Source organism: Corapipo altera, unplaced genomic scaffold (assembly GCF_003945725.1).
Source record: "Corapipo altera isolate COAL_440 unplaced genomic scaffold, ASM394572v1 50, whole genome shotgun sequence".
Taxonomy (NCBI): domain Eukaryota; kingdom Metazoa; phylum Chordata; class Aves; order Passeriformes; family Pipridae; genus Corapipo; species Corapipo altera.
This window is the reverse complement of record NW_020884889.1, coordinates 10,283,529-10,292,026: the sequence shown is the minus strand read 5'-3', so window position 1 is coordinate 10,292,026 and position 8,498 is coordinate 10,283,529. Positions and strand designations below refer to the sequence as shown.

Below are 8,498 nucleotides of genomic sequence, written 5' to 3'. Positions count from 1 at the left end.
CAGCCCCAGCTCCAGCCGCGCCGCCGATCCCGCTGCGCCGCCAGCCGCGCCCGGAGCCGCGCAGTGTCCGCCGGCCCTGCCGCACCCCGAGTAAGTCCGTCAGTCCCTCCGTGCTGCTGCGGCCGCGGCTCCGGCCGGCCCTGCCCGCGGGGCGGGGTGCCGGGGGTGCCGGGGATGCGGGCGCTGCGCGGGGCTGCGCCGGGCGGGTCTCGCCGCCCGCCCATTGTCTGCGGCGCCCCGAGGCTGGGGGTGAGGTGGGGCCGAGCTGGGCCGGGGGCTGAGGTGGGGCGGCTGCGAGCCCGTTCGCGGGGGTTTCCGTGGGTGGTTTTTCGTGAGCTCCGAGCCGGAGGGCTGCCGGGGGGACGTGTCTGTCCGCCCGGTACTCGGGGCGTTTTGGAGCTCGGTACTGCCGGGGCTGCTCTTCCCGTTAATTCTTCTCAGGTGTTTCTACTTTCCAGTTATTCTCCCGGCTGGAGCCTCAGCCCTTTTTGCTCGTTGACTGAGGAAATGTTTATTTATTTTAAATGATGGTAGCCCTTCTTGTTTGTCTTAGAGCAGAAGCGGGCGTGCTGTTACAGGTCTCTCTCCGCAGCATTCATGATCCCCTTTGCCATCATAAGACATGTGCATCTAATCAGTGAGATGTATAAGGCAAATTTATACTCTGACAGCGTCTCGCTGAACACAGGCACCTGCGAGCATCCTCCCCTCTTACAAGTCTGTGTCCTGATCACTTTGTTTGCTGCACCCACAAAGGTATATTTCTTTAGCTATGCAAGGTAGCGATGATTTAAAATATCTCGTGTAAGAAGTGGTACAACTCACGACCCTAAACTGCTTGTGTGCATCAAGTGGTGCTGGGTGTTAATCTCAGGGGACCGGACATGCGTGTCTGCCTTGAATGCTTTTTGTTTGATGATCCTTGATGGACTTGCTAAGTGTATTAGTCTGTAGGCTTAGAGTTTTCTAGCCCCTGGGAGCAACACATTCTGCAAACACCTCTGTCTAACGTGGAGTTTAATTTCAAAGGGAAAACCCATGGTACGGAACTGATGTTGATATTATGGCAACTTGATTCATGATTTCCTCGAAGAAAGAAGAAATCTTGGAGTGATTTTAAAAAAGGAATACAGGGGTATTGCAGGAATAAAATGTTTGCATTGTCCATCATCAACATAGCCATTTAGTCCTTCTCTATAGTAGTAGCAATTTGGTTTAATTTTCCATTTGTATTTTTTTCTGTAGTGATTTTATATTGATTGAATTCCTTTTCTTTCCTATCTCTGTGGATGTTGGTCTTTAATCCAATTCTTAACAGCATTCGCAACTATGGTTTCAGTTCATGCCCTCATCTAAAGGAAAAGAAAAACCACCTTATAGGCAGTGCCCTTATTAATTTCACAACTTTGAATTTATAAGATTCACGTGATATTGATCCCTTTATTGTTTTTGTTCTCTTTCAAGTGTTAATCTAACTTGGCCCATTTCAGGCAGGTCTTGATTGAGAAGATGGTATAAAAATGCAATGGCTGCCTTTAATGATCATTTTGACTACTCCCATTGTGTGTTCTCCAGTTACAATGTGATGTCAGTTGTAAGTCTCTATATCTCTTCTCTCCTTCCCCTTGCATATTATTCCTCTTTACCAAAATATTTAGCAGTCAGCAAGCCCATTTTTCACATAGATGAAATTTAGTGCTAAAACACACAGAATTGATATGATTTATTTCCTTTCCCTAAGAAAAACAAGAAAGGGGTTAAGATGTGTGTAAGGAAAGGTTTAATACAGTGGAGAACCAGAGATTTCTTTCTTTTGGAAAAGAGTCCTTACCAATGTTTATTGAATTTGCTTGTCTGCATGAAGAAAAGAACTGTTGTTTTGTTATCTAGCAGCTGTAGGAAGATTGACAGCTACAAATTGCAAATCTATGAAGGATCTGTCCATGACACAATTTTTAGTTCATTTAGATCGTTATCCTACACATCTTGTCATTTGCAAAATTATATAAACAAGATCAGTAAGTTTGTGGAGAAGATGTAAATGCAGTGAATATACTGTAAAGATTTTGAAGCTCTTTGGGATAATTAGCAGAGCATGGTCTTGCCTGAAATATGACATTACTACAGTTAATTGAATTCAAGTAGAAACATACTATTGTAAACATTATACTGTACAAAAGAAATACATATTTTGAAACATGCTAGCTCTGTCAGAAAAACATTAAGTGTAATAGTCTTTTTGTTAAGATAAAGAGAACATCATTGATGTTGTGGTGTGCTTTGCATTTTTAAACAGAACCCAATGAATTACAAACATTCATTATGCTACAAGCAATTGCTGAAACTTCTCAGGACCCCAAAATAGAGAGTTATTTGTATCCTCATACTCGCATATTTTCTGATTACAGTTTCACTGTAAAACCAGAAATAAATTAAAAAAGCTATTGTTCTGGAATTAGTTCTCTCCTAGCTCCAGATCTTTTGTTGGTCTACTTCTGTCTTGTAAATTTATGTTTAAATACCTCAATGTGTTCAGGTTATGGAACTTCCTTTTGGGAAGTGTGGGAAAGCTACAGAAAGGGGTCTAGGAGCAGTCTTTGTTGGATCTTGGAAAAGTTAAGGGCATATAATCTGTGGCAGAAGGTCAGGTTTACTAAATGTCTGAGAAAGAAGGTAGCTGAAATTTTCAAAGGTCAAAAAGAGCAATGTGCTAATTTTAAAGGACATCTTGCATAAACTTTTTTTCTCTTAACATGTCAAAATGTGAAAAAATAAATATTTCTCATCCTGTGTTTCTATCTTAATGCTTAACAATTCAGTATTTCTTAGACATGATATTTGTAACATGGGTACTGTTTTTCTAAGGCTGTTTCATTCTCTGTGGTCTCAAGAACAAGCCAGTGGAAATGGTCTGTATTTATAGGCCCATACCAATGTACGGCTTTTGAATGCCTCAGGTCGTGACTATTCTTGGCACTGTGGAGTGTCACTTTCCAAAAATGGACTTCTTTGAAACACGTGAGTCTTTGGATCCAGTGTCATTTCACCTCCCATTCGGTTCCACGTGTGCATGGCAGAGGGTGGTCACAGCCAGTCTGCTGACATGGAGCTCATCACATGTCTGTGTTGAGCACTGACCCTGTGGGCTGATGTGCTTGTGGTTCAATTGGCTTAGGTTGGTGTAGACAAAACTAGGTAGTTCCTTAGGGGATGTGGATGGAGGAGGATGACATCCTCTGCTGTTCACAGAGGATAGGTACTGCAAATTTATTACTGAATTCTGCTGCTATTTACAACTGGTTTTAATTTATTTTTAAATACTGTCTCTTAAACCTTTATCTTGGGAATTAATTCCTGCCTTGGCACTGTATTTTAAAATTAACTCAAACCCTGGCGGATTCAATATGCAGGAGACTCTTTTATAAATGACAATGTTAATGACAGATGATTAAATACAGGGGCTGGAAAATACATACCAATTTGTCTGTTGTTTTTCCATGCCATGCTACAGCTACATTGATTATCCCTGGTATTCCAGGTGATTCTCTTTGAATGCATTGGGGTGGAACTGAAAATTACAAAAGTGTACATCTTCAGGAGCTCTAAGACATAAAACAAGTCCTAGGTTTGATCTGAAATAGTCAAGTATTGTTGATCCCCCAAGAAAGTGCTTAATGCTCATCTCTTTTACAGACAAGGAAACTGTCAGTTAAGTGTGTCATTTACATTGGGAGTGAATATTTAATGGAGAAAAGTCCGTGTCTCAAATTATGGTGATATTGTGGATACCTTAATTGTGAACTAATACAAATGGTGTCTTGAAAACCAGACAAATCTTCAATGTAATTATAAATCAAAATAAGGGAAAAGAGGGATGAAGTATTTTTGAAGGCTGATATTGGGCAGTGTTTCACAGCTAGAAATCGATGTTATTCTGTGAGAAAAATAGGAAGTTGGGTTTTTTTTGATGGTATAAAACACCTATTTCTTCCCTTGTAAGCTGAAGATCACTTGACTTTATCATACAATTCAGATGTTTGAGACAAGCTTTCTTTGGTGAAGAAGAGTCATTGTATTTCTCAGTATGTTCTGCTCCCATGGCAGGCCTGCGAACACAGTAAGTGCTTGTGATGCTATTAGCCAAGGGCCTGTTTCTTTAGCTCAAGTAGGAAAGATCTCCACTTGGAAGAGAGAGGCTTTTGAGTCCTTTCTTCCAGAGCAGGAGGAGTTCCTATCAGTTTTGCAGTAGTATTTTTAAGCGGCTCCAATTACATATTCTTAACTTTGTTTCGCTAGTGGGAGCTCCCCTTTCAGTGTCTCTGACCTTTTTCAGTGAGGTTAGCTTCTGCTGAATCCACCCTGCCTGTTCTGTTAGGTTGTAATTCCCTCTACAAAGTCCACTTTTACCTTTATTTTGTCTCTTCTGGTTTTGATCATATTCCTTCAGTTCTCAGAAATATTTTGTCTTCCTTAATCCTTATGTTTCCTACTGATATACCACTTCCACCTCTTTTAGTCTATCCAAAGAACCCAATTCCTTCAACCCTTTGGTTTGCTCGCTAGCTCTAAGATCTCTTTACACCTACAACGTTTTCTCCCACTTGAAAGCTAGTCATGACAATGTGACAGCACATATTTTCTTTGTCCAGCTGTAGCATGTATCTGTAACTATGTTTCTGAACTTGAGGATCGTACCACTAATACTGCATATGATTCCCTGTGAGGAGAGTTCATCCTGACAAGTTGTATTACTGTGAAAAGGGGTGATACATCCATGTTCTTGAAAGCCAGCAGAGTTGATTCCTAAGGACTTCTGTGTGTGAGAGCAGAACCATTGTGCAGCGTCCAAGACATGTGATCCCAATTTTCTTTGTTAAAAAGTTAACTGACAAACTGCTGGTGGGTTCTGTTTGCTCCTAAACCAAAAAGAAGCAGTCTTCTTAAGTCAACAGCCTTGCTGCTTTTCCTTGCTAGTCTGCTGATTCTGAGATATATTTCCTTCTACAGAGCTTAGTTTTGGTCTACAGAATGCATTACAAGGCTCTTTGGGAGAGCTTGAAGTACAGAATTCTGCTTTATTGGTGCTGCTCTAGAAAGGAGTAGTCTAGCCCTGCATTTTCTTCATGACTGGTCGCTTCTTTCTAGTTCATAATGGAAAATATTACTGTAACTCCAATACCAGTCAAATTTTTTAAATCTACTTTAAAAATGTTTTAACCTCATTTGTCTGTTGGTGTGGGTTAAGGAAAAGAAAGAGCGAGTTCTTCACATATAATGAACATGCACAGTTCTGAGTCAGACATAGCCAACCTGAAAATGTCAGATCATAAAGTTCAGCATCTTTGAATTGGGGTTTAGGTGAGGCAAGACCCACTTATACTTTGTCATTTTGAGTAAGTATTACTTTTTTTATTTTCCCATAATTCAAAGAACAGGTGAATGAACCTGTCTAAGGCTGTAAAATTAAAAAGAAAAATCGCCTTTGGAAGGAAGGGAAACCAACCATTTCACAGATCAAAAGATCAAGATGAGACATTTCAGCTATAAATAAGAAATTACACAAATATTATTAGCATGAGAATGTGAGTATATTGTGCAAAGTCTAATGAAGTGTGAAGTCCCTTTTTGTTTCATACAAAACATAAAAACTGAAAAATCCCAGGGTATGAACAGTAGTCATAAAGTCAAGTATCCAAATTTTTTTTCAAAACTAGAACTTCCTGTTTTCTAGGCAGTCTCCAGTTAGATCTCTTACTCCTTTTCTGTTCTGGTAGTGAGTCAACTCTTTTTCCCATTTGAAAACCGACAAAACCCCACCCTTTCTCCAGATTGCTTGAGGTTGTGAGGAGAGAAGCTTTACCTGCTCATTGCCTGGGTAGCTCCACCAAGTTAAAAAAACCCCAACTAAATAAATCTAGGGAGTTTTGCCATGTCCTTTAACATGTAAGATAAAATGTGTTGAACACATGCTGAATTTCCAGAAAAAACAGCTGTTAAACTCTAAGCCCTACGGAGAATTTGACACACTTATAAAGTAGGCAGGTTTCTCTTCTTCCACATGAAGAATTTGTCTCTGTCATTAGGACACACCAGAAATATTTTTGCTTCAATCAAATGTCATGTCTTTCCACTAATACAGGAAGGCCTTCAGATTTTCTCAGGAAAACCTTGCTTGTCCACGTTAAAGCATTCCCATTTCCTCTTAGCAAAGTACATGCAGCAAACTGAAGCATTTGCTTTACCACAGAGTATCAATGAAGCATTTATTTAAAAAAGACAAGAGAAAGGCGTTTCCTTTCCCTATAAAATGGCAGCATAACAGAATTTGTACAAAACTATACCTCTCTCTACTTAAAACAGCATCTTGTAGCAGGCAATTTTGGGCAGCTTTAGGTGGGCACACATCTCCTGTCCTGTCTTGGGCACATCATGGGTAGTCTGGAATATTTTTCTTTGTGGAGATCCCTGGACCTGCTGAGATGTGTCTGCACTTGAAAATCAGTTCAGTAAGAAAAGCAGTGTGGATTAATGCAAACAGGACACTCTACTACCAGGTCTCCTGGACATGAAGTAGTTTGATTCCCACAATATACTTCTGTGCTCAGTATCCCCATGAGTGACTTTGACTTGGAGAATGGACACTGAAGAGCCATTACATCTGTGGGTATACAGCAGGCAGGTCTACAAGTGTGGGGCTGAGAGGGAGAAAATATGTGATGGCATCAGGAATTCCTGTAGCAGTCCAACCTAGGATGGCTGCACTGCTCACAATTGGAAGAGATATATGTGTTGATGGATGGATGCAGAGAGTGAAAGAGATTGGTACATGTGTAGGTATTTATCAGCTTGAAAATAAGCTGGAGTGAAGACAAAATGCAGTTAAATCTTAAAGCACTGCAATCTGAAAGGTAGCACTGTTCTGTTACCATTCCTACTCTGTAGAAATGTTCACATGCATGGTTCAGCTGTGAGTATGGAGTTTCTGAAGATAGCAAGTAATTGCAAAATGGGGATTTACCTTGTTAGGCTTTCAATTGTTTAAAAAAAATTTACAATCTGACTTTTGATGTGATGAGAGGAAATGCATCATTTATATGGGGGTTTTTGCTTTATTTAAACTGTAAATGTAGAACTCTTCTTACTTGTGCAATATTTCAATGTGCTGTGAGCATCTAATAGACATACACACTGAGAAATTGTTGAAAATGTTTTTACCACTTTGCTTTCTGACAGACAGTCTATAATCCAGTTTGTCAAATGAATTTTCTTGATTGCCTTGCAGCATATGCAAAGTACTTAAAAATGTTGTAATTGCCTCTGAAGAGTTGGGGTAGGGGGAGAGAACAACACAAAAGAAAACAGAAAAAAATTCACTTTTCTATTATTATGTAAGTATAAAGAAAATGGTACCGTAAAAGGCAGCACAAAAGATAAAAGAGGAATGTTATAATGAGAGCAATCAAGTCCTTCAAAATTCTGGGTAGTGGTTGATCAGGGGTTAGGGAGAACACAGATTGCTGTGTAAAACATTGAACAAGCTAAACTTAAGCTATCAAATGCACTTGCAGTCTGACTGTCACTTGAATATAAATATTTGAGTTGTGTCTTCTGCAGGACTTTTAAATGTGGTGCTCTTGCTAAAGTTGATGGGTGTCCCTCTGCCTCCAAGTCTATAAAGATCAAAATCAATTTTACTTCTACTACTGTGATATTTAAGGTATTTTAGAATGCATGTCAGCAATTGTCTTCTCTCTTCCTACAGAATTTACACTGATTTTGTTACCTATACTGAAGAAATGGAGAAAATTTTTTCTATGTATTGTGATGTTTGGGTTATAGGTAGTCTTAAGCTATTGTTTCTTCTATGTTAACTTACTTTCTTCTTACCAAAATTATACTTACAGTATTTGTCAGGAATCTGTGGAGGGCAGAGATATAAACTCTTAGCAAACAGAGAGGGCTTCGCAGAGAAGTGAGAAAACATTTTGCAAGATTCATGGTATGAATTAAGCTGCTAGTTGATTAGCTTTTGCTGCAATTTTTCCAACCACTCATGAAAGGCCAGTGTGTGGTACAATAAATCTAGATATCTTAGAGGCTGATATTCCTGTATCTTAGCCTCTTGTTTTTTGAAATGTCAGTAGGGCTTGTAAATCAGAAGGTTCTGCTTGATATTCTGGGCAGTGTGCCTTTGAAACCAGGCTAGAGGGAGCACCATGACTGTTACCTTTTGGCTAAAACCCCCAAGAATTGGCTGGAGAAAGTACTCTATGTGGGAAAAGACCTTCTCTATCTATTGCCAGGAGGTGTCACTACAACTCAGGAGTAACTATTTCGTTCCCTTGAGATGTGCTTTCATAGTTTCAAGGTCTGGTCTAAGCGCCGGTGTCATCAGGTGCAATAATGCACAGCCCTTTATCACGTCTGGGGAAGGAGCACTGAAATTGTGCAGTCTACTAATTGATATCTAGACAAGTAAAGAGATGATGCTAATGTGT

At 39.9% G+C, this 8,498-nt stretch overlaps 1 protein-coding gene across 1 annotated transcript in view; it reads left to right on the top strand.

Moving 5' to 3' along the window:
* Positions 1–8,498, top strand: part of SEMA6D (semaphorin 6D) — a 216,454-nt gene that overhangs the window by 845 nt on the left and 207,111 nt on the right. The gene's annotated exons all lie outside the window — the stretch shown is intronic.